Source organism: Dendropsophus ebraccatus, chromosome 12 (genome assembly GCF_027789765.1).
Source record: "Dendropsophus ebraccatus isolate aDenEbr1 chromosome 12, aDenEbr1.pat, whole genome shotgun sequence".
Taxonomy (NCBI): Eukaryota; Metazoa; Chordata; class Amphibia; order Anura; family Hylidae; genus Dendropsophus; species Dendropsophus ebraccatus.
Window position 1 is genome coordinate 41,087,853 of NC_091465.1, and position 21,652 is coordinate 41,109,504.

Genomic DNA, 21,652 nt, shown 5'->3' on the forward strand with positions numbered 1-21,652 from the left:
TCTGCGATGTCGTCTTCGGGCAGCTGAATCCCTCCTAGCGTCCTGAGTGCCGGCCGCCCTCTTCAGCGTCATCAGCTGCTCAGCCGTGATTGGCTGAGCCAAACTGTGCTCAGCCAATCGCGGCTGAGCATCTGATGACGCTGAAGAGGCCGGCCGGCACTCAGGATGCTCGGAGGGATTCGGCCCGAAGAAGACATCACAGACTGAAGATCGGAGATGAGTCGGCACGTGACAGGTATGTATAGCGCACCACACTTCCAGGTACACGGGTGGGGGTGGTGGGACACGGGGAAGGGGGCCATTCACAGAAATAACATACATTACAAAGTTGTATAACTTTGTAATGTGTGTTATTCTGTCAATAATTCTTTACCACCGCACTACCCCTTTAATGGCAAATATTTGCTGTTATTTTAAAACAAGGGCTGTTGTATTGAAATAATGGCAGTTATTTACTGTTATATGGTGGCCATCCACTCAATTTCAACAATGTGTGAACAGATCCTTTCTGTGTTTTCAATCCACTCCTGGTTTTGGTTGCAATATGAGGACCACAATACTGACTGAAATATACGTAGTGTGAACCCAGCGTTACAATGTAAGTAGGTGTTCTGAGTTAGTTCCTGAGATGTTAGAATTCCCGATTTGACTAAATTTAACACCAGTTGACACCAAGTGGTAGAAAGTGTCCAAACTCAAATGGAGTCCACTATGGTTTACAAGACACTCCACATCCCAACTCACTATTCATCCAGAGATAACAGAGATGCTTTGTAGATTGACTCATTTCTTTTAACCATAGCTGCACTCCAGCGTTGAGCTCTTTGTAATCATGTAGATTGCAGCTGTCACTTAATAGTTAAAAACATCAAGTATCACTACAAAAAGTCATAGTGCAGCCATAATCTTGAGTTACACTGTCAGATACCCAGGAGCAACCTCATATTTTCTGATTTGACTCTGACTTGACTCTTTGACTCCTATTAATAGACAACATGATGTAACTCAATATCAATGCATAATATTCTTATTGTTTTTTGTAAATTTATTTAGCTTTTACATTAAAAATGTATAATGTAAAACAATATCATATATTTTGGAGGAGCCATTGTGGAGGAGTAATATTAGTTGAAAGACCTTCCACTGCGAGGCATTACATAGTTATATCCCTGCAGAAAGAAAAACAGATTTATATTCAGTCAAATAAGCCTGTTTTATTGACAAATTCTGTATTCTTAGAGAGGTTGTAAAATATCATCCAAAGACTGGGAAACTATTTTGAAAATCCATGGGGAAAAAAAAAAATCAAACAAAGGCATGTCTGTATCAGTCACTCTTGGGAAAACTATATTATTCCACATATCACCCATATCCCGTAAAGTACTAGAATACTTTCCCAGGCATTACAACAGAATGCATCAACCTTTGGTGAGTAATGGTTATTGAAAAGAGTAAAATATATGTAAAATCATATAAAAAATGTCTTTTTTTGTGTGCAGTGTACACAATTCTGAATATAGGGTGCCCTTTTCATCTAACTTTAGCTGTAAGGGGAGGAGTGAGTAAAATATATGTTTTAAGCCTAGGGATGGCTTGGACATGGATGGTGTATATAGAGAAGAAGAAATAGAAAGATTTTAATGCCACGGTTAATTATATGTGTAGTTATCTGTTATCATGTTCTATCTATATGCATCTCAAGACCTTAAACATATATTCTGAATTATAAAACTAACATCTAAATCTTTCCTGTAATAAAAACCTGTATTAAACCAGTTAAGGTGATGTTAGTGATCTCACTTATCATTGAGCCCCTAAAAGCTAACTTTGTGAAGCTCAGCAATTTCTTATTCTCTCAATTTCCAGATGTTTGTGGGAAGTACTCAGTTACCTCCCCCTTTACATCTTTGGCCAGTTTAACGGTGGCTGGGTATCCACCGGTCCCAAGCTTATTCTCAATCCCCTGATCAACTGGCTTCTTCTCCCCTGGCTTCTTCCCTTAGGTTTTTTCTGGCATGGCGGGTGGTGCTTCCTCTGCACACCGCCACCACGCTAAGCCTCCTGCATGTCTCCTCATACAATACTAGATTTGACCACTGGAGGGGTCACATGCATGTACCTTGTCCAGATGTAAATGGGCAATGTCCTGATTCTTCTCCATCCCTTCCTATGGTCTCTAAATATTTAAGGAGGCTTCCAGCGCAGTTCCCTTGCCTGATCATTGAGGTCCTTATGGTCCCATGAAGGTACTCCTGCATTTTGCACTGCTAAGCATTCCCAAATTCCTGCACCTGTTTATACACTGCTTGTGTTCCCATACTCACCATATACACGGTGTTCCCATACTCTCAATCATGGTTTCTGTGTCCTCGTTGTGGTGATCCCATATCCCTGTGTTCAAGGGCATAACTACCACCATAGCAGCCATAGCAGCTGCTATGGGGCCCAACACATTAGGGGGCCCATCCTGAAATACACTGAGCCCCCTGAGCTGTCATCATTCTACCAAGGGAGATGCCTATCATTGAGGACACTATGTACTGTGCAAGGTAGGACACTGGGGATATGCCTATTTTGGGGGACACTATGGGAGATGCCTACCACAGGGGACACTAGGGAACATTTCTACCTTGCAGGATACTATTTACTGGGGGGATACCAGGGGAGGTGCCTTATACATACTATTTACTGGGCAGAGGGTCAATAAACAGGAGGATTATCTACAGTGGGATGTGAGGGGGCCCAATCAAAAGTTTGCTATGGGGCCCGGCCTTTTTTAGGTACACCCCTGCCTGTGTTCCTGTTGCCTGGGCCTGCTATGATGGAGGGCTCTTGGTTCTCATGTTCTGTGATGTGAATCTGACCTAGCCGGTTTTCCTCTCTGCACTGAGTGAGCTTCACGCATGACCTGCACCTTTGTCTTCGTCCATCACTTACATCCGTTACCTGCATTAGCTGTATCCCCAGTCTTTGTGGTTGCTGATACTGTCGGTAGGCAACTCAGGTGGCTAGCACCCCTTGCCATTTGGTCTGCCTGGACTAGCTGTCTTGTGTCTACCAAGATGTAGCAACCTGGCGTCTCTTCTGGGAAAGTCTATCTTTACAATCCTCAGTATCTCTACACTGGGACATCACCCTTAGGGATAGATGGGCACACGACACACTGAGCTAAGGTCCGCTGATTCTGAAAGCCAGTGACAGGAGCACACCTACTCATAAGCCTCTTTCTTTCTCCCATGGCACGCCATACTTAGTGCTGCTGCCTCTCTGCCGTAATATGACAAAGTTATTGCACTGCTTTGACTGAACAGACCAGAACTGTGCTAGGGGATGATTTACAGTACTATAAATGGCATGAAGCTATGTTAGTAGAATGAAAGGGAATACAAGAGCAGACCCTCAGTCTTAGCAGTGAACTACTGATAATGATTACAGGGGAGTGGGTTACTTTCAGAAGGCAGCATAATAGTAAGAACACAATTATTTGCACAAAAGACAGCTGATAATAACTCTATAGGTGATAATAGATGAGAGGCAAGTCTTTATTTACCTTTCAGGCACTGTGTGGACACTATGGAACATAGAATGGACCCTTACCTTGCATATGGTTCAACTTTTCTCCACGGCAGCTAAATCCAACCAACACAGAATGTATTTGTCATAACTAAATCATATATATACACTACCGTTCAAAAGTTTGGGGTCACCCAAACAATTTTGTGTTTTCCATGAAAAGTCACTCTAATTCACCACCATACGTTGTGAAATGAATAGAAAATAGAGTCAAGACATTGACAAGGTTAGAAATAATGATTTGTATTTGAAATAACATTGTTTTTACATCAAACTTTGCTTTAGTCAAAGAATCCACCTTTGGCAGCAATTACAGTATTGCACACCTTTGGCATTCTAGCTATTAATCTGTTGAGGTGAGCTGGAGAAATTGCACCCCAAGCTTCTAGAAGCAGCTCCCACAAGTTGGATTGGTTGGATGGGCACTTCTGGCATACCATATGGTCAAACTGCTCCCCCAACAGCTCAATGGGGTTCAGATCTGGTGACTGCGCTGGCCATTCCATTACCAATAGAATACCAGCTGCCTGCTTCTGCTGTAAATAGTTCTTGCACAATTTGGAGGGGTGTTTAGGGTCATTGTCCTGTTGTAGGATGAAATTGGCTCCAATCAAGCGCTGACCACTGGGTATGGCATGGCGTTGCAAAATTGAGTGATAGCCTTCCTTATTCAGAATCCCTTTTACCCTGTACAAATCTCCCACCTTACCAGCACCAAAGCAACCCCAGACCATCACATTACCTCCACCATGCTTAACAGATGGCGTCAGGCATTCTTCCAGCATCTTTTCATTTGATCTGTGTCTCTCAAACGTTCTTCTTTGTGATCCAAACACCTCAAACTTGGATTCATCCGTCCACAACACTTTTTTCCAGTCTTCCTCTGTCCAATGTCTGTGTTCTTTTGCCCATCTTAATCTTTTTTTTTTATTGGCCAGTCTCAGATATGGCTTTTTCTTTGCCACTCTGCCCTGAAGCCCAAATGGCCGCAGCCGCCTCTTCAATGTAGATGTTGACACTGGTGTTTTGCAGGTACTATTTAATGAAGTTGCCAGTTGGGGACCTGTGAAGCGTCTGTTTCTCAAACAAGAGACTCTAATGTGCTTATCTTCTTGCTTAGTTGTGCAACGCGGCCTGCCACTTCTTTTTCTACTCTGGTTAGAGCCTGTTTGTGCTGTCCTCTGAAGGGAGTAGTACACACCGTTGTAGGAAATCTTCAATTTCTTAGCAATTTCTCGCATGGAATAGCCTTCATTTCTAAGAACAAGAATAGACTGTCGAGTTTCAGATGAAAGTTCTCTTTTTCTGGCCATTTTGAGCGTTTAATTGACCCCACAAATGTGATGCTCCAGAAACACAATCTGCTCAAAGGAAGGTCAGTTTTGTAGCTTCTGTAACGAGCTAGACTGTTTTCAGATGTGTAAACATGATAGCACAAGGGTTTTCTAATCATCAATTAGCCTTCTGAGCCAATGAGCAAACACATTGTACCATTAGAACACTGGAGTGATAGTTGCTGGAAATGAGCCTCTATACACCTATGTAGATATTGCACCAAAAACCAGACATTTGCAGCTAGAATAGTCATTTACCACATTAGCAATGTATAGAGTGTATTTGTTTAAAGTTAGGACTGGTTTAAAGTTATCTTCATTGAAAAGTACTGTGCTTTTCCTTCAAAAATAAGGACATTTCAATGTGACCCCAAACTTTTGAACGGTAGTGTATATATATATATATATATATATATATATATATATCCCCCTGAGGTCTCCTAGTTTTTTTTTGTTTTCTAATAATAGCCAGGTGTTGATCTCAATTGACTAATCTTATTGCAAATGTTACTAATTCCCTGTTCACCAAATTGCCCACTGTATACAAGAAGAGAAACATACAGTTTGCATATTACAAATTCTATCTTGAATTTGATTCAGTGTATAGTTCAGCAGCAAGAATGTATATAATCTCTAAGTGGAAAACATCTGACCTGAGTAATAATAACTAGACTTAATAATGTTATGCTATATTTAAACAATATATGAAAACCCTGAAGCAATTGAATCTGGCATGGTGATGGCTTGATTAAACTTGTTGAAGCTGGTTTGGAATTCTTTACTTTCTATTTTTTCTCTGTTGGGCCCATCCCACCATGAAGACTTCTTCCAAACATGACTCACCTCTCCCAGGGCCGATTCTAGCTTTTCTGCTGCCTGAGGCGAAAATTAAAATGGCGCCCCCCCGATACTAGAATCAATTTTGTAGGAACTATTCTCACGTCAATACCTCAGCTATTAGTAAACTTATTATTTTCTCATTATGTATTATGATGTTCTGCAGAATCTCATCATAAACCCCAGCTGCTGCAGAACCTCGTCATACACCTCAGCTGCTGCAGAACATCACACTACACCTCTGCTGCTGCAGAATATCACACTACACCTCAGCTGCTGCAGAACCTCATCATACACCTCAGCTGCTGCAGAACCTCATAATACACCTCAGCTGCTGCAGAACCTCAAATGCCTCTTACTTTATAAAGAACCAGTCATAATATTTCAGCTGTGATTGTTGTACTACAAGTTCCTGGACTGGATAACACCGCCACACCAGACCTCACCAATACCGCCATAATGTGACTGGATAACACCGCCATACCAGACCTGACCAATACCACCATACTGTGACTGGATAACACTGTCATACCACACCTGACCAATACCGCCACACTGTGACTGGATAACACCGCCATACCAGACCTGACCAATACCACCGTGCTGTGACTGGATAACACCACCACACCAGACCTGACCAATACCGCCATATTCTGACTGGATAACACCGCCATACCAGACCTGATACCAACATATTGTGACTGGATAACACCGCCATACCAGACCTGATACCAACATTCTGTGACTGATTAATACCACCATACCAATCCTGATACCACCTGATAACATCACAGTATAACAGAGCCATACAGGGACCATATTGGGGTACATTACTAGTTGTTTTTTATTCAGTGTTTTATACAATCAGATAAGGTAATATGGGGAAATTCATATTATATGCCAGTCCTACAGGAGCTGCAGTCACAGGGTAACTGTACACACTGTGGGACTACAACCCCCAGTGTGCTCTGTCTATGCAGCTTTTGTCCCCTTCAACTTCGATTCTTAGAAGGGGGGAAAGACAGCAGACAGACCACGCTGGGAGTTGTAGTCCTACAATGTCACAGCTCCTGTAGAACTAAAACCCCCTGCTGCTGTCAGTAGTTGTGTGTAAGCAGCTACCAGTGTCTCCCACCCCCCACTGTATCAGTGATAGTGTGCTGTATATTTACAGAGGTGGTGCAGTCACAGAGATCCCGGCAGGAGAGGGAGGTCAGAGGTCATCCACCCTCAGCACGCGGCAGCCAGATAAGTGAGCAGCTTTTCCTCACAGTGACAGGGGAGGGGGAGGGGGGAAGGGGGCTTTCTCTCTCTCCCTCTCTCTACATACTCTGCAGATAACTGTCATTCAGCAGGTGGTCTGCTGAATCCTCCGTCACTCCCCCCCCCTATGAAAAGACGGGAGGGAGCTGAGCACAAGACCCGGTGGCCGGATGCACCAAGCCCCAGAGTTCAGTGTGCAGTGCTGTGATTCCATAAGCAAAAGATTTGGGGCAGTGAACTTCCTGTTTGGGGCACTGGCCCCGGATCTTAATGCCTAGGGACACCACTGCACTCAGTACTGTGAGGAGATCGGGGCTGCTGTCATTTTATCGAAGTTAAACTTCACTAAAATGACAGTGGCACAGAAGATTCTGCCGCCCCCTGCAGGATTCCAAGAGCTGCCGCCTGAGGCGGAATCCTCAGTCTGCCTCATGGCAGAAGCGGGCCTGACCTCTCCACATAAGCTTCCTATCTTGTTATTACTCTCATGCCCTTCTTGGTCCTCCCACTTACTTATAGTAGTAACAATGTGTGCCCCACATACAGTCCTAGTACCCACTTAACATAATAGCATCCCCTTTTGTACATAATTACCCCACAATGCCCACCAATATATAATTATGTCTTCTGTATGCCTCTGCATAGTTAAAGTGTCCTCCCTTGTGATGCATATAATAGTACCGTTTCTTGTGTTCCCACACAGTAAATGTCTGCCATTAGATTCGGCTGGATGGAAATCACAATTCACCAACACAAGGTGAAATACCCCAGAACTAAATTACTGTAAATTGGTCAGAGTTTAGTTTCCTGAATAACATTTAACTGAGATGGGACCAGAAAAATTTGTACAACCAGGGAAATTGGTACAACTACTCAACAGAAGAGTCAATGTTAAAACAGGATTTTGAAGCATAGTCAAATAATCCAGAGAATTACAACAACGGTCAGGCACTTAGGGTACCGTATGTGAAACAGATCTGAGTGTTGTCAAACAAACAGTAAAGGCCAAAGAGGATTGGTCAGGATGCGGCATTGTGGATAGTATAGCTTCTAAAGAAAGCAGAGTAATTTACAGAGTGGGCCCACTGGGTCACTTAACTCATCTGACGTTGAGCCATTACTTAGGGCATTCCTTAAGGGGTTCCCTGGTTTTCACCCTTTAATTCCCATATAGTAGTGGGCCCGATGTACATAACATCTATTTGGGCATGTAAATACTGATGCAAAGCTTCAAGGGGTCAGGTAAGAGAATAGTCCAGGTGTAGGTCAAGGATTGGTAGTCTTTATGTAGTCACCAGAGATTTGGTTCGGTTAGGTAACAAGCTAGGGTCAAACATAATAAATGAATCAGAAAGCAATAGAATAATTGGGCAAGACACTCGAAAGCTAGGAAACACGTTGTTCAGGCAGGGTATGGCTAGTGAAGCTGTCTTATATATCTAGTGATTTACAGGGATTTGCTTGGGATGGATTTGGGTGCATGTGTAAGCCCTTTAGGGATGCAGGAAGGGAGCACTTGACCACCCTATGAGCAGACCCAGCAGCAAGTGCACATCCAGAAGGGTGGGTACGGATAGCATAATAGCATACTAACTCGATAACTGTGCCAATCAGGAGACATAAGGTCAAGTTCCAGTTTACAAGCTCGGGTAAAAAAGCCAATGACTGATGCTAACACCACTATGGGGCAGGTTTAGGCTATGTTCACACTACATATGAGTATGAGTACTACGTATGACGGGTCATGGAACGGACGGTCTCTGGCCGGATCATCTCTTAAGTACCGTCCGGGTGATCTTTCCGGCCGCAGAGCTCTGATGCGGGCGCATCAGCGTGCGCCCGCATCAGAGCCTACCATAGCCCACAGTGAAGCAAGCATCCGGAGCCACTCGCTTCACTGTGTGAACTGACAGGTCTTTCTGCGGCTGGAATTTACTGAATTCCGGCCGCAGAAAACTGACATGTCAGTTTTTTTCCGGCAGTGTATGGGATCCCGGATGGAGCGTATACGATGTATGTATGATACGATGTATCCCATTGCAAATAAGGCATTGTTCCACACCGCAAAACTACGGCCGTAGTTTTACGTTGTGTGAACATAGCCTTAAATGGTTTGTGGGTTTACATATGAGTGGTATACACAAAACAGAAGGATTATTTTACTCAAAACTAATGTTGAATAAACATTTTGCTGAATATTAAAGGACAACTCCGGTGGGATGAAAAACAAAAGCAAAACACAGACACACACACTTCATACTCACCATTCCTCCCGCTGGCCAACCCCAACACCTCCAGCCGGTGTCTTCGCAACTCCCTCACTTCTCGGTTCCAGTGACGTGAATGGGAGAGAAAAGGCTGCTGTTGCACATTTGCACCGTCAGCCTTTTTATTGGCCGGAGCGTATAACATGGCTTCCAGCAAGCTCAGCAACCAGGAGCCAGATAGCTTATTAACACACATTACAAAGTTATATAACTTTGTAATGTGCATTAAATAAGCTAAAAATGCAAGTTGTTGTAGTTGAAATTTAAACATTGTGAACTTGAATCACTGGCTCTCCTTTATTCCTACCAGGATGTCAAAATTGATTATTGTTTTTGAAGTAGAATTCCACCATCAGCACTAAATGTACTGTATGACAGAACAAAGCTGATGTTCCAAAGTCTGCTCCCGGATGACCTCACCTGAGCATCTGTTCTCACATTGCACACTGGCCATTGACTTACTGTCCAGGCAACTTTAAACAAACATTTCCGAAATAATGATTTTCTCATTGACATGGGAGCTGTTCTCATGACTTTTGCTATTGCATACTTTCTATTATTGTATTTTTGAGAATTTGTAGCTCTGCTCCAAACCAAATGATAAGGCAGCAGCCATGCTATGTAACTTTTTCCTTCCTTAAGGGTAGCTTCACGCATAACATATCTGCAGTGGATTTCTCGCTGCTAATTTGCAGCAAAATATGCTCATTCACTTCAATGGGCTGCCATACTCGCAGCAGGATTGTCATCTCGCTGCGAGTATGTCAAACTCAGTACCATTACCCCTGCGGCCTGCAGGGGAGTCCCCGAAGCAAGCCAGAACAGGGAACCGGTACATAATGTTCCTGGGCCATGGGGGTTAATGGTGCTGAGTTTGACATACTCGCAGAGGGATGGCAATTCACTGCGATTATTTCCGGAATCTGCTGCAGATATGTGACGTGTGAAGCTACCCCAAAGGTGTTTTCCATTAAAAAAGCTGAAAAAGCACAGCTACTTTCTCATAAAAAAACAGCACCACCCCTATATTTAGTTTGCAAAACAATACCCAGACTGAGGACATGAATAGTGCTGATTCTGGGAGAAAGCAGCCATGTTATTCTTTTTTTTTTTTGGTCATTAATAATGGAGGGGCATTAAAGCTGGCATGTTTATGTTTTAAAGTGCTTTATGTACCATAAGATACCACTGTCTTGATCAGTGTCTCTTTATACAAATGTAATTTTTTGATCGAGAATAGTAGTTGCTTCAATTTATTTTGGTTCCAAGGGGATGTTTTAAAAACTAAATGTGATATTTAACATAATCAATATCTTTTATCTATCAATTTCTCACAGTTTTGTGAATCTTTGCTTTCTCTGTTTCTATGTACTGTATTGATCTCTGAGATCCGTGATCAAAAACTGTGGGCTGCTGGAGCCAATAGTGAACTATTGCCTAGCCAGGATCAGCATCATAGTGTCACTGAGGCTACAGATCGCCAATCCATGTTCGCAGCGTCATCGGGGGTGGTGGTTGGTGAGGTTGGGGTGGAGCGATTTGGCAACAAGACCAACAGGTGAGTAGTTTTAACAGCATGTAAATGCAGCTGTCCCTGGCTGATCATGTGACCCCTCTCTGAACCATCCTACCCATGTCCTGATGTACGGGTTCATGATGGTGCAGGAGGAGGTTTAAAGATATACTTTACAGCACAGGTGTCAAACCCGCTACTCCATAGCTGTTGCCAAAGCTACAACTGCCATCCTGCCGGGTCAGCCAAAGTCAAAGCTTTGGTTGTTCAGGCATAATAGCAATTGTACCTTTGCAACAGCTGGAGGGTCATGTTTGAGACCTGTGCTTTACATTAAAGGAGAAGTCCGGCAAATTATTTTTTAAAGTATTGTATTGTCCCCCAAAAGTTATACAAATTCCCAATACACTCTCATTACAGGAAATCCACATAGATGCTTTTTTTCCTGCACTTACTACTGCATCACGGCTTCACTTCCTGGATAAAATGGTGATGTCACTTCTTGGATAACATGGTGATGTCACAACCCGACTCCCAGAGCTGTGCGGGCTGCGGCTGCTGGAGAGGATGATGGCAGAAGGATGCTCAGTGTCCCTCCAGTGCCCTGTGTCCCTCAGTGTCCTCTGCCATCATCCTCTCCAGCAGCCACAGCCTGCACAGCTCTGGAAGTCGGGTCGTGACATCACCATTTTATCCAGGAAGTGAAGTCTTAATGCAGTAGTAAGTGCAGGGAAAAAAAAGCACTTTATGTGCATTTCCTGTAATAAGTGTATATTGGGGATTTGAATAACTTTGGGGGGGGGGGGAACAATACAATACTTTAATAAAATTTTTCACCTGACTTCTCCTTTAAGTCCTAGAACATAGGAAACAATAGACAGGGGCAGACCAAGTGACATCTGTGGAGGAGTTTTTAAAGTATTCTCGGTTACTTAAGCCCCTATTACATGGGGCGATCTCCAGGATCAAGTGAGCGCAACCTGTCAGGTCAGTTTTTGCTTGCTGCTCATTTCCTGCTCGCTATTACACGAGCAGACAGCGAGCGGGTAGGTGCAACAGGGGTGGGGGCGGTTGAGTCGCAGGGGGGATTCTGGACAATCTTTTGATCGCCCTGGGAGCCAATATAAGATAGCAGCGGTCTGCTGCCACCACTCCTATAACACAGAGCGATGGCAGCAGATCATTGCTCTCAACATCATTCATTTCGGCTGATCGTTGCCTTTTATCACAAAAAGCTATTATTGGCCAATAATCGTCCAAATACGGCCAATAATAGCTTTTTGAATAGGGTCTTTATTTAAAGGAGAAGTCCGGCCAAAATTAATTTTTGATATGTTGTTACTTATGAAAAGTTATACAAATTTCTAATGTACATTAATTATGGGAAATGCACATATACTGCTATTTCCCTTAATTTAGTAGATCAGGAAGTGTTAGAAATATCTCTGAAGAAGTGACGTCACGACCCAGGGTGTAATTCCTATGGAGTGTCCAGCAGGGGGCGCTCTCTATATAGAAGTCTATGGGACTTTATTGTTTCTATGGGTTTCTATGTAATGTAATGTAATGTAATGTAGTGTACAGTGCTTTATTGAATGAATACATCTATGGAATACTTTGGGGAGCAAGTGTCCTTGCTCCCCAAAGTATTGCATAAATGTATTCATTCAATACATTCAATACACAGTAAGCCCGCCGATCCGCCGCATTTCCGCCGCATTCCCGCCGATCCGCCACACGCTGATCCGCCGCATTCCCGCCGATCCGGACCATATACATTGAACTACAGCTCCCATCATCTGCTTCTAGTATGAACAGGTGATGGGAGCTGTAGTTGGGTAAGGGATATGACATGCCGCCGGGCGCAGGGGGGAGCCGCTCAGTACACAGGAGCGCTCCCCCCTCCTCCTCCTCCTTCCGGGATAACTTCCGCCTATACCAATGCTGACTCCCCGCCTGGCCGCCGCTCTCCGCTCACATATACCGGCTCCCGGCATCAGCGCGGACACCAGGATGCATCGGGAGCCGGTATGTATGGGGGGGGAGAGCGGAGAGCGGCGGCCAGGCAGGGACTCAGCATTGGTATAGGCGGAAGTTATCACGGAAGGAGGAAGAGGAGGGGGGAGCGCTCCTGTGTACTGAGCGGCTCCCCCCTGCGCCCGGCGGCATGTCATATCCATTACCCAGCTACAGCTCCCATCACCTGTTCATACTAGAAGCAGATGATGGGAGCTGTAGTTCAATGTATATGGTCCGGATCGGCGGGAATGCGGCGGATCAGCGGGAATGCGGCGGAAATGCGGCGGATCGGCGGGCTTACTGTGTATTGAATGTATTGAATGAATACATTTATGCAATACTTTGGGGAGCAAGGACACTTGCTCCCCAAAGTATTCCATAGATGTATTCATTCAATAAAGCACTGTACACTACATTACATTACATTACATTACATAGAAACCCATAGAAACAATAAAGTCCCATAGACTTCTATATAGAGAGCGCCCCCTGCTGGACACTCCATAGGAATTACACCCTGGGTCGTGACGTCACTTCTTCAGAGATATTTCTAACACTTCCTGATCTACTAAATTAAGGGAAATAGCAGTATATGTGCATTTCCCATAATTAATGTACATTAGAAATTTGTATAACTTTTCATAAGTAACAACATATCAAAAATTAATTTTGGCCGGACTTCTCCTTTAAAGGTAATTGTTCAAGGAGCAGAAGAGGGAGAGCTTTTATCATCACCTATTGTAGGATCCTGTCTTAATTACAGTGTCACCTTTCATTTGAATCTGCTATGATGAGGACTTACTAATAGAGATGAGCAAACCTTGAGCATGCTCGAGTCCATCCGAACCCGAACGTTCAGCATATGATTAGCGGTGGCTGCTGAAGTTGGATAAACCCCTAAGGCTATATGGAAAACATGGATATAGTCATTGGCCCGATAATTGGCCCGATCGTACGATTAACGATGTCGGAGTAACGATTTTTTTTCATAACGATCAGCGTTTAGACGGTACGATATATCGTACGGAAAATTCGTTTTGCGATCGTTTTGCAATCGCTTAAGCCTATCTCACACATTAGTTAAATCGGCGAACGACTGTTTACACAGAACGATCTGCGAATTTTTTGCGAACGACGATTGAAAACATGTTGTAAGATGAAAATGAACGATTTCTCGTTCGCCGTTTGATTGTTCGCTGCGTTTACACGTACGATTATTGTTCGAATTTGATCGTTATCGCGCAAATTTGCACAATACCGTTACGTGTAAACGCAGCATAACACTTATTAATACTACTGTATACACTGAACAGTTTTACTATTAACTGGCAAACTCTTTAAGGAAGAAAAAAATCCACTGGTTCGTGGAAGTTTTTATCTATTTGAGTGGAGATTCGATTGATGAATAAAAGGAATTTTAATGTACAGAGCAAACAATGTTGTCCAGCTATATATTACTCCCTAAATAGCTTTTTAACCACTGTCATCCAGATATATTTGACCATATAATTCCACCAACATATATGAAGCTTGACTTAGGGTACAAATACACACAATGTTTCCGCAGCAGATTTCTCGCTGTGAATTCGCAGCAAAATCCACTGCAGATACTTACCCATTCACTTCAATGGGCTGACAGCAGGATTATCATCCCACTATGAGTATGTCAAACTCAGCGACATTAACCCCCACGGCCCAGGAAGATACTGTACCGGGTCCCCTCTCCTGCTTGCTTTGGGGCCTCACTGATTGGCTGACCACAGGGGGATGCCGGGAGGCCCCAAAGCAAGCAGGAGCAAGGATCCGGTACAGTATCTTTCCAGGCCACAGGGGTTAATGGCGCTGTTTGACATACTTGTAGCGGGATAACAATCCCGCTGCGAGTATGCCAGCCCATTGAAGTGAATGGGCTAGTATCCTCAACGAATTTCGCTGCGAATTTGCAGCAAGAAATCCGCTGCGGATACATTGTTTGTGTTTATACACTTAAAATATAATTTTTTTTACCAGTCTCACCAGTTTCCCCTATTCTTTAACCCTTCATAATCTGCACCCCTGCAATGACTGCCTATTTGTTACAATGTGTTACATTTCTCAATTAGGACTCAGCAGTTGGTGGATCAGTATGTTTATGTCAAGCCCCCGACCTCCAAGGCATCATAGAAGTGGTGCACCCTTCCTCCCACAGCATGTGCACACATGTTATGACACATAATCTATATTTATAACTGTCTGCTCAATTCTTCACAGTAAAATGTTGTTTGTGTTAGTCTCTTCTATAGGCACTTTTTATTTCGATGTAAGAAGCAGCACATTTCGTACCCTGTGAAACATTTGCAATGAGAAGGCGATGTGTCAGACTGCATTTGGTATAAAAATGAAAAATGTTAGTAGCTGCATTAAGCTAATTTGAATATAAATGTGCCCATATTAGTGTGCGAGCTAAAATTCACAGCCTATGTATTTATTGCTGGTATACTCAGAGATTTCAATATGTTTTTCATTTATTTTAACCAATATGATTTATACAGCCAGCTTGCCACTTTAAAATCTTTTGATGTGGAAGCAGATTGTGCCTATGTTTATACTGTCACATTCTGGGTGACAAGTCTCAAGTGAGCAGAACACATGTGCCCAGAAGGACTTAATGTGACATAGCAATTGGCTCTGCAGATTAAAGGGCGGTGCTTCCTCCCGAGACAGCGCCTGCATTACAAACATACGATCAATATTTCATCAAACACATTTTCACAGAGACTTTGATGGGAAGTTAAGAGATGAATTGTCTGGTTTCTGAAGTGAAAAAAAGAGAGAACACTCTGAACATATTTTGGTCTAAATGCATTGTGTATACACACATCAACCCTACCTTGTCTATCATTCGGGATAGCACGTCTGTGACACAAACTTGGATTAAAGCAGATTACTGTAATTCTGTTTCAGGCTTCAGAAATGTTTTCCCTTACTGTGAAAAGAATTTTGAACTTTGTCTTTACAATGATCCTGGATTTAGCACCCAGGAGAAAGTAGGTACGTGCCATGTGACCACCACCGATCATAAGAATGCCAAAGGTAATGCACACATGCACCTCACCTAATGGGATCTGAATTACTTTTATTCTTTTAAAAAGATCCTCATCTTTTAGATCTTCTGATATAAGAAAAGATGCAAAAAGATGAATCTCACAGGTTTTCTAGTGCTACCTGGGAGATAAAATTCAACGTGTTCATTTAGGTGTAGTAGACATTAGGTCAGGAACAGCATCAAGTGATTAGATTCTGTACAAGTCATAGCAGTATAGATTGTGCCGGTCAGCACAGAGCACATACAGAACATTGGTGCTGAGGAGCGATCTTTGGGTGAGTTCAGAAGAAGATGGGACTGAGAAAGGGAGCTAGAGAGGATGTCATCAAATGCCAAGAGTTTGGGTTCAGATGAACCTGGGCATGCTTGAGGTTCACTCATCTTTAATCAGGGGGCTTTCTAATACTGTGGAATCACGGAGGATTGACTAGGTGAAAGAGCTGCTAGAGCTGTTAGGTTAGATGTACCTGGAATATACTTTGAACCATGAAAGGATTACTGAGCGTTGTTTTTACCCAGATTAAGTGCAGAAACAAGCACTAGAGATGAGCAAACTTGCCAGATTTCTGGTTCGTATGAACCGGAAATCTAGGCGTCTGATTCCCGCTGTCTGCTCGCTCCGTGCAGCGGGTGGATAGAGCGCAAGTAACGCCTGGAAAACTGGGATCCAGCCATTGGCATTGGCTGCATCCCAGTTTTCTTACGCTGTATCCACCCACTGCACGGAGCGAGCAGGCAGCGGGAATCAGACGTCGAGATTTCTGGTTCATACGAACCAGAAATCAGGCAAGTTCGCTCATCTCTAGTAAGCACTAGTGCAACAGTGAAGCAGTTGACCATAGCAACCAACTAGACTCCAGATGTCATTTTAGAGGCCTTTTTAAAATTGAAAGCTGGAATCTGGTTGATACAGGCTATTGGATTTCCTTTGCACAGGGTTTGATAACTCCCCCCCTTTTTTTATTTTAATTCAATTTTTTTAAAATGTCTTTTTTAGGTTGTTGCTAGCACTTTAGGTAGTAGATATTAGGTTTTTTACCTGCTGCTGAGAGATTGCAAACAAACCTGTTGGAAATGCTACAAGGCCTGCTGCTCAAAGACTGTTGCAGATCTGCTTGTCACTGCTACAAAGCCTGCGGTTTGAAGGAGTGTAACAGAGCCCTTTATAGAGAGTCTACTATGGAGCCTGCTCTGAATTGCTTCATAGCTTTCTCTTTAAGAGGCTGCTATAACTCCTCATGTGATTTACTGCAGAGTTTGTTGTTGTGAAACACATCTGTGGTGAAGTGACCTAACAGTCATAATTGTCCCTTGTTCATGTACCTGACAGTCTTCCCTATTTCCTGTTGCTGTACCTGATAGTCTACCCTGTCCCTGTTGTGGTTCCTGATTATCTTCCCTATCCTCCATTACGGTACCTATAGTCACCCCTGTTACTGCACGTGATAGTCTTTCTCTGACCTCTGTTTTCTCCTTATTGTCGCCCCTGATACTATACCTTATTGCCCCTACTGTTAGTATACCTGATAGTTGTCAATGTTAGTGTACATCAGATTATCATCAGTATGTGATAATCACCCCTATTATACCCAATCATCTGTCCTTCTAGTGTACCTTATTGACACAACTGTTATTGTATTTGAAATTTGTACGATTTGCATTTTACAGGTGATGCTTACCTTCTGACTCTGCCCAATCTTCAAAATTGATTCAGAAGGCACGCATAAACAAGGGGAGGAGATATCCATGCACTGGGTGGCGATGGGCGCCAATTGATTTAACACCAAAAATGGTTGCATCAAAGCATTTCGGAGTTAATCACAGTTCTCTGTGTTACTACACCCTCTCTGTATTCCTATGGAACGGGCAACATGATCAGCTCTCAGGTTCCCTTTAAGGTAAAAAATAATCAGACATTAGTGTAACCAAACTACACACAGAATTTGCTTAATGTGATGGATTATCAGAGAAACAGGATTTGTAGGAGAAAACTTATACACAGCCTAGCCATCGATCAAGTTAGCAGTGAATGATTTTAGAGTACACACGCAAACTCGTGATCAGAAGCTCAAGCTGACGGAAAGACTGTTTGGCTGCTATGTACAAACACACAAACAAAATGTCACGTCAGGATCTTAAGCCACTGGTTGGCTTATATAGGTAAAGACTGCTGAAGCCAAGGTGAAGTTGAAGCTCTTAAGACAACAATATACACTATTAACATGGAGCAGCATATGGTGAAAATTCAGCGACTACAAACTAGAGAGCAAAGGGCAAAACTATAGGAGAGAGGAAAAGGTAATTAAAGTTCCCCCTCACCCAGTTTCTTGCAGCCCTCAACAGACATTCCCAGCAGCAATATACTAGAGCCTCACACCCAGGGGCGTAGCTAGGGGTTCAGTCTAGGGGGGGCGAGCAAGTCTGAGTGGGCCCCCAACCGACTAAGTTACCCATAGGGAACCTCAGCAGAAGACACTGCTTTCCAAATAATAAAGGAAATATTTAACTACATTACTCAGAGAACAGGGACTGAGAGCAGTGTAAAAGGCTTTCTACTTTTCACATATATGGCCATGTAAAATTTAAAGGGGTTATGCAAGATAAAAGAACCATAGGTGCTTTGTTGGGTGACCTCCATCATACTGAGTATTAGATGCTGGGAAAGCAGGGTGACCTCCATCATACTGAGTATTAGATGCTGGGAAAGCTGGGTGACCCCATTATACTGAGTACAAGATGCTGGAAATGACCAACATCATAAGGGGTGTAGTAGTGAGGTATAGTGGATAAGGGGTGTAGTAGTGAGGTATAGTGGATAAGGGGTGTAGTAGTGAGGTATAGTGGATAAGGGGTGTAGTAGTGAGGTATAGTGGATAAGGGGTGTAGTAGTAGTATAGGTAGATATGAGGGGTGTAGTAGTGGAGGTGTAGTGGATGAGGGGTGTAGTAGTGGAGGTATAGTGGATGAGGGGTGTAGTAGTGAAGGTATAGTGGATAAGGGGTGTAGTAGTGGATGAGGGGTGTAGTAGTGGAGGTATAGTGGATAAGGGGTGTAGTAGTGAGGTATAGTGGATAAGGGGTGTAGTAGTGAGGTATAGTGGATAAGGGGTGTAGTAGTGGATGAGGGGTGTAGTAGTGGAGGTATAGTGGATAAGGGGTGTAGTAGTGAGGTATAGTGGATAAGGGGTGTAGTAGTGAGGTATAGTGGATAAGGGGTGTAGTAGTGAGGTATAGTGGATAAGGGGTGTAGTAGTAGTAGTATAGGTAGATATGAGGGGTGTAGTAGTGGAGGTGTAGTGGATGAGGGGTGTAGTAGTGGAGGTATAGTGGATGAGGGGTGTAGTAGTGAAGGTACAGTGGATAAGGGGTGTAGTAGTGGATGAGGGGTGTAGTAGTGGAGGTATAGTGGATAAGGGGTGTAGTAGTGGAGGTATAGTGGATAAGGGGTGTAGTAGTGAGGTATAGTGGATAAGGGGTGTAGTAGTGAGGTATAGTGGATAAGGGGTGTAGTAGTGGATGAGGGGTGTAGTAGTGAGGTATAGTGGATAAGGGGTGTAGTAGTGAGGTATAGTGGATGAGGGGTGTAGTAGTGAGGTATAGTGGATAAGGGGTGTAGTAGTGAGGTATAGTGGATGAGGGGTGTAGTAGTGAGGTATAGTGGATAAGGGGTGTAGTAGTGAGGTATAGTGGATAAGGGGTGTAGTAGTGAGGTATAGTGGATGAGGGGTGTAGTAGTGAGGTGTAGTGGTTGAGGGGTGTAGTAGTGAGGTATAGTGGATAAGGGGTGTAGTAGTAGTATAGGTAGATATGAGGGGTGTAGTAGTGAGGTATAGTGGATAAGGGGTGTAGTAGTGAGGTATAGTGGATGAGGGGTGTAGTAGTGAGGTATAGTGGATAAGGGGTGTAGTAGTGAGGTATAGTGGATAAGGGGTGTAGTAGTGGAGGTGTAGTGGATGAGGGGTGTAGTAGTGGAGGTGTAGTGGATGAGGGGTGTAGTAGTGGAGGTGTAGTGGATGAGGGGTGTAGTAGTGGAGGTGTAGTGGATGAGGGGTGTAGTAGTGAGGTATAGTGGATAAGGGGTGTAGTAGTGAGGTATAGTGGATAAGGGGTGTAGTAGTGAGGTATAGTGGATAAGGGGTGTAGTAGTGAGGTATAGTGGATAAGGGGTGTAGTAGTGAGGTATAGTGGATAAGGGGTGTAGTAGTGAGGTATAGTGGATAAGGGGTGTAGTAGTGAGGTATAGTGGATAAGGGGTGTAGTAGTGGAGGTGTAGTGGATGAGGGGTGTAGTAGTGGAGGTGTAGTGGATGAGGGGTGTAGTAGTGGAGGTGTAGTGGATGAGGGGTGTAGTAGTGAGGTATAGTGGATAAGGGGTGTAGTAGTGAGGTATAGTGGATAAGGGGTGTAGTAGTAGTATAGGTAGATATGAGGGGTGTAGTAGTGAGGTATAGTGGATGAGGGGTGTAGTAGTATAGGTAGATATGGGGGGTTTAGTAGTGGAGGGGACAGGGCACACACCTTCCAGTCAGCTCTAATGTGTGTCGGCTCTCTGCATAAGTGAAAGTGAAAGTAAGGGATTGTGCTGTGCAGCCGTCCCCTAGTGAGGCAAAGGGTGGTATTACACGAAGCGATTATCGTTCGAATAATCGTTCAATCGGTCGTATTTGAACGATTATCTTTAAGTGTAATAGTAGACAACGATTAAACGACGAACGATTGGTCGTTGGTCGTTTAATAGGTTTTGGATCTATTTTTATCGTTTGTCTTTTACACATCGTTCGCACATCGTTCGTTTGAATAAGATGTCGTTAGCCGTTCCCTGTTCATTCGCAAATTGAAAGGGGAGTGTTCTTGAATTTTGTTGCTCCAATATAACCGATAATCTTTCCGTGTAGTAAAACGAACGATTATTAGGCAACCGCTATTGCGATCGTTGGAGATCGTTTATCGTTAATCGTTAATTGAAAAAAATCGCTTCGTGTAATACCACCCAAAGAGTCTGCTGCCTGAGGCAGAAAGCTCATTCTATCTCATGGCAGAAGTGCCAGTTACCAGGTGAACACATGGCAGACCCTCTTCTTACCACCCGCCCGCCATTTTTTCCACTAATACAGCAGGTATACACACCCCAAGCTGCATCCCCCCAGTAGCCTGTAACTCCAAATTAGGTCCCCGTCATTTGGCCAGACCAGCACATCACACCCCATACCTCCTCTCCCCCCAGAAAAAGAAAGGACGCCATAATTACCTGCAACGCAGTACTGTCACAGTCAGCCTCAGGAGTCAGCTCACTCCCTGAGTCTCTGCTCTGTGTGTGTGACTCAAGTGCGGGGGGAAGGGAGCGGCCTCTTGTGGCTGGAGGCGGAATTGCTCTGCCTCCGGCCACAGGAGTGATTACATGGCATAATCTCTGGAGATCACAGTGGGCCCCTGCCAGAGTGGGCCCGGGGGCGGCCGCCCACCCTGCCCCCTATCAAATATCGCTACTGCTCACACCAAAGTACTTACATTTATTGCTATGGGTCTACTCTTTATTTTCCTTCCTTATTGCCATAGTGCATCTAGGTGCAGATGCCGTCAACTATGGCTGATACCTGAGGTCATCTGGGTCCAGCAGCACATCAAAACTATGGACACACCAGTACATTCAGCCAGTCTTCTCCCATGAATAGACTAAGGGCCCTATTACACCAACAGATTATCTGACAGATTTTTTTAAGCCAAAGCCAGGAATGGACTATAAACAGAGAACAGGTAGTAAAG

General features: G+C 43.8%; 1 long non-coding RNA gene across 1 annotated transcript in view; it reads right to left on the reverse strand.

Annotated features, from left to right (window-relative positions):
- Positions 1-20,437, reverse strand: part of LOC138769977 (uncharacterized) — a 69,522-nt gene extending 49,085 nt beyond the window's left edge. Inside the window, exons 1-2 of the long non-coding RNA XR_011359362.1 lie at positions 20,408-20,437; positions 17,571-17,782 (exon numbers count right to left, since the gene is read on the reverse strand). This is a non-coding gene — a long non-coding RNA (uncharacterized lncRNA). The remainder of the gene's footprint in view (positions 1-17,570; positions 17,783-20,407) is intronic.
- Positions 20,438-21,652: the final 1,215 nt, after the last annotated feature.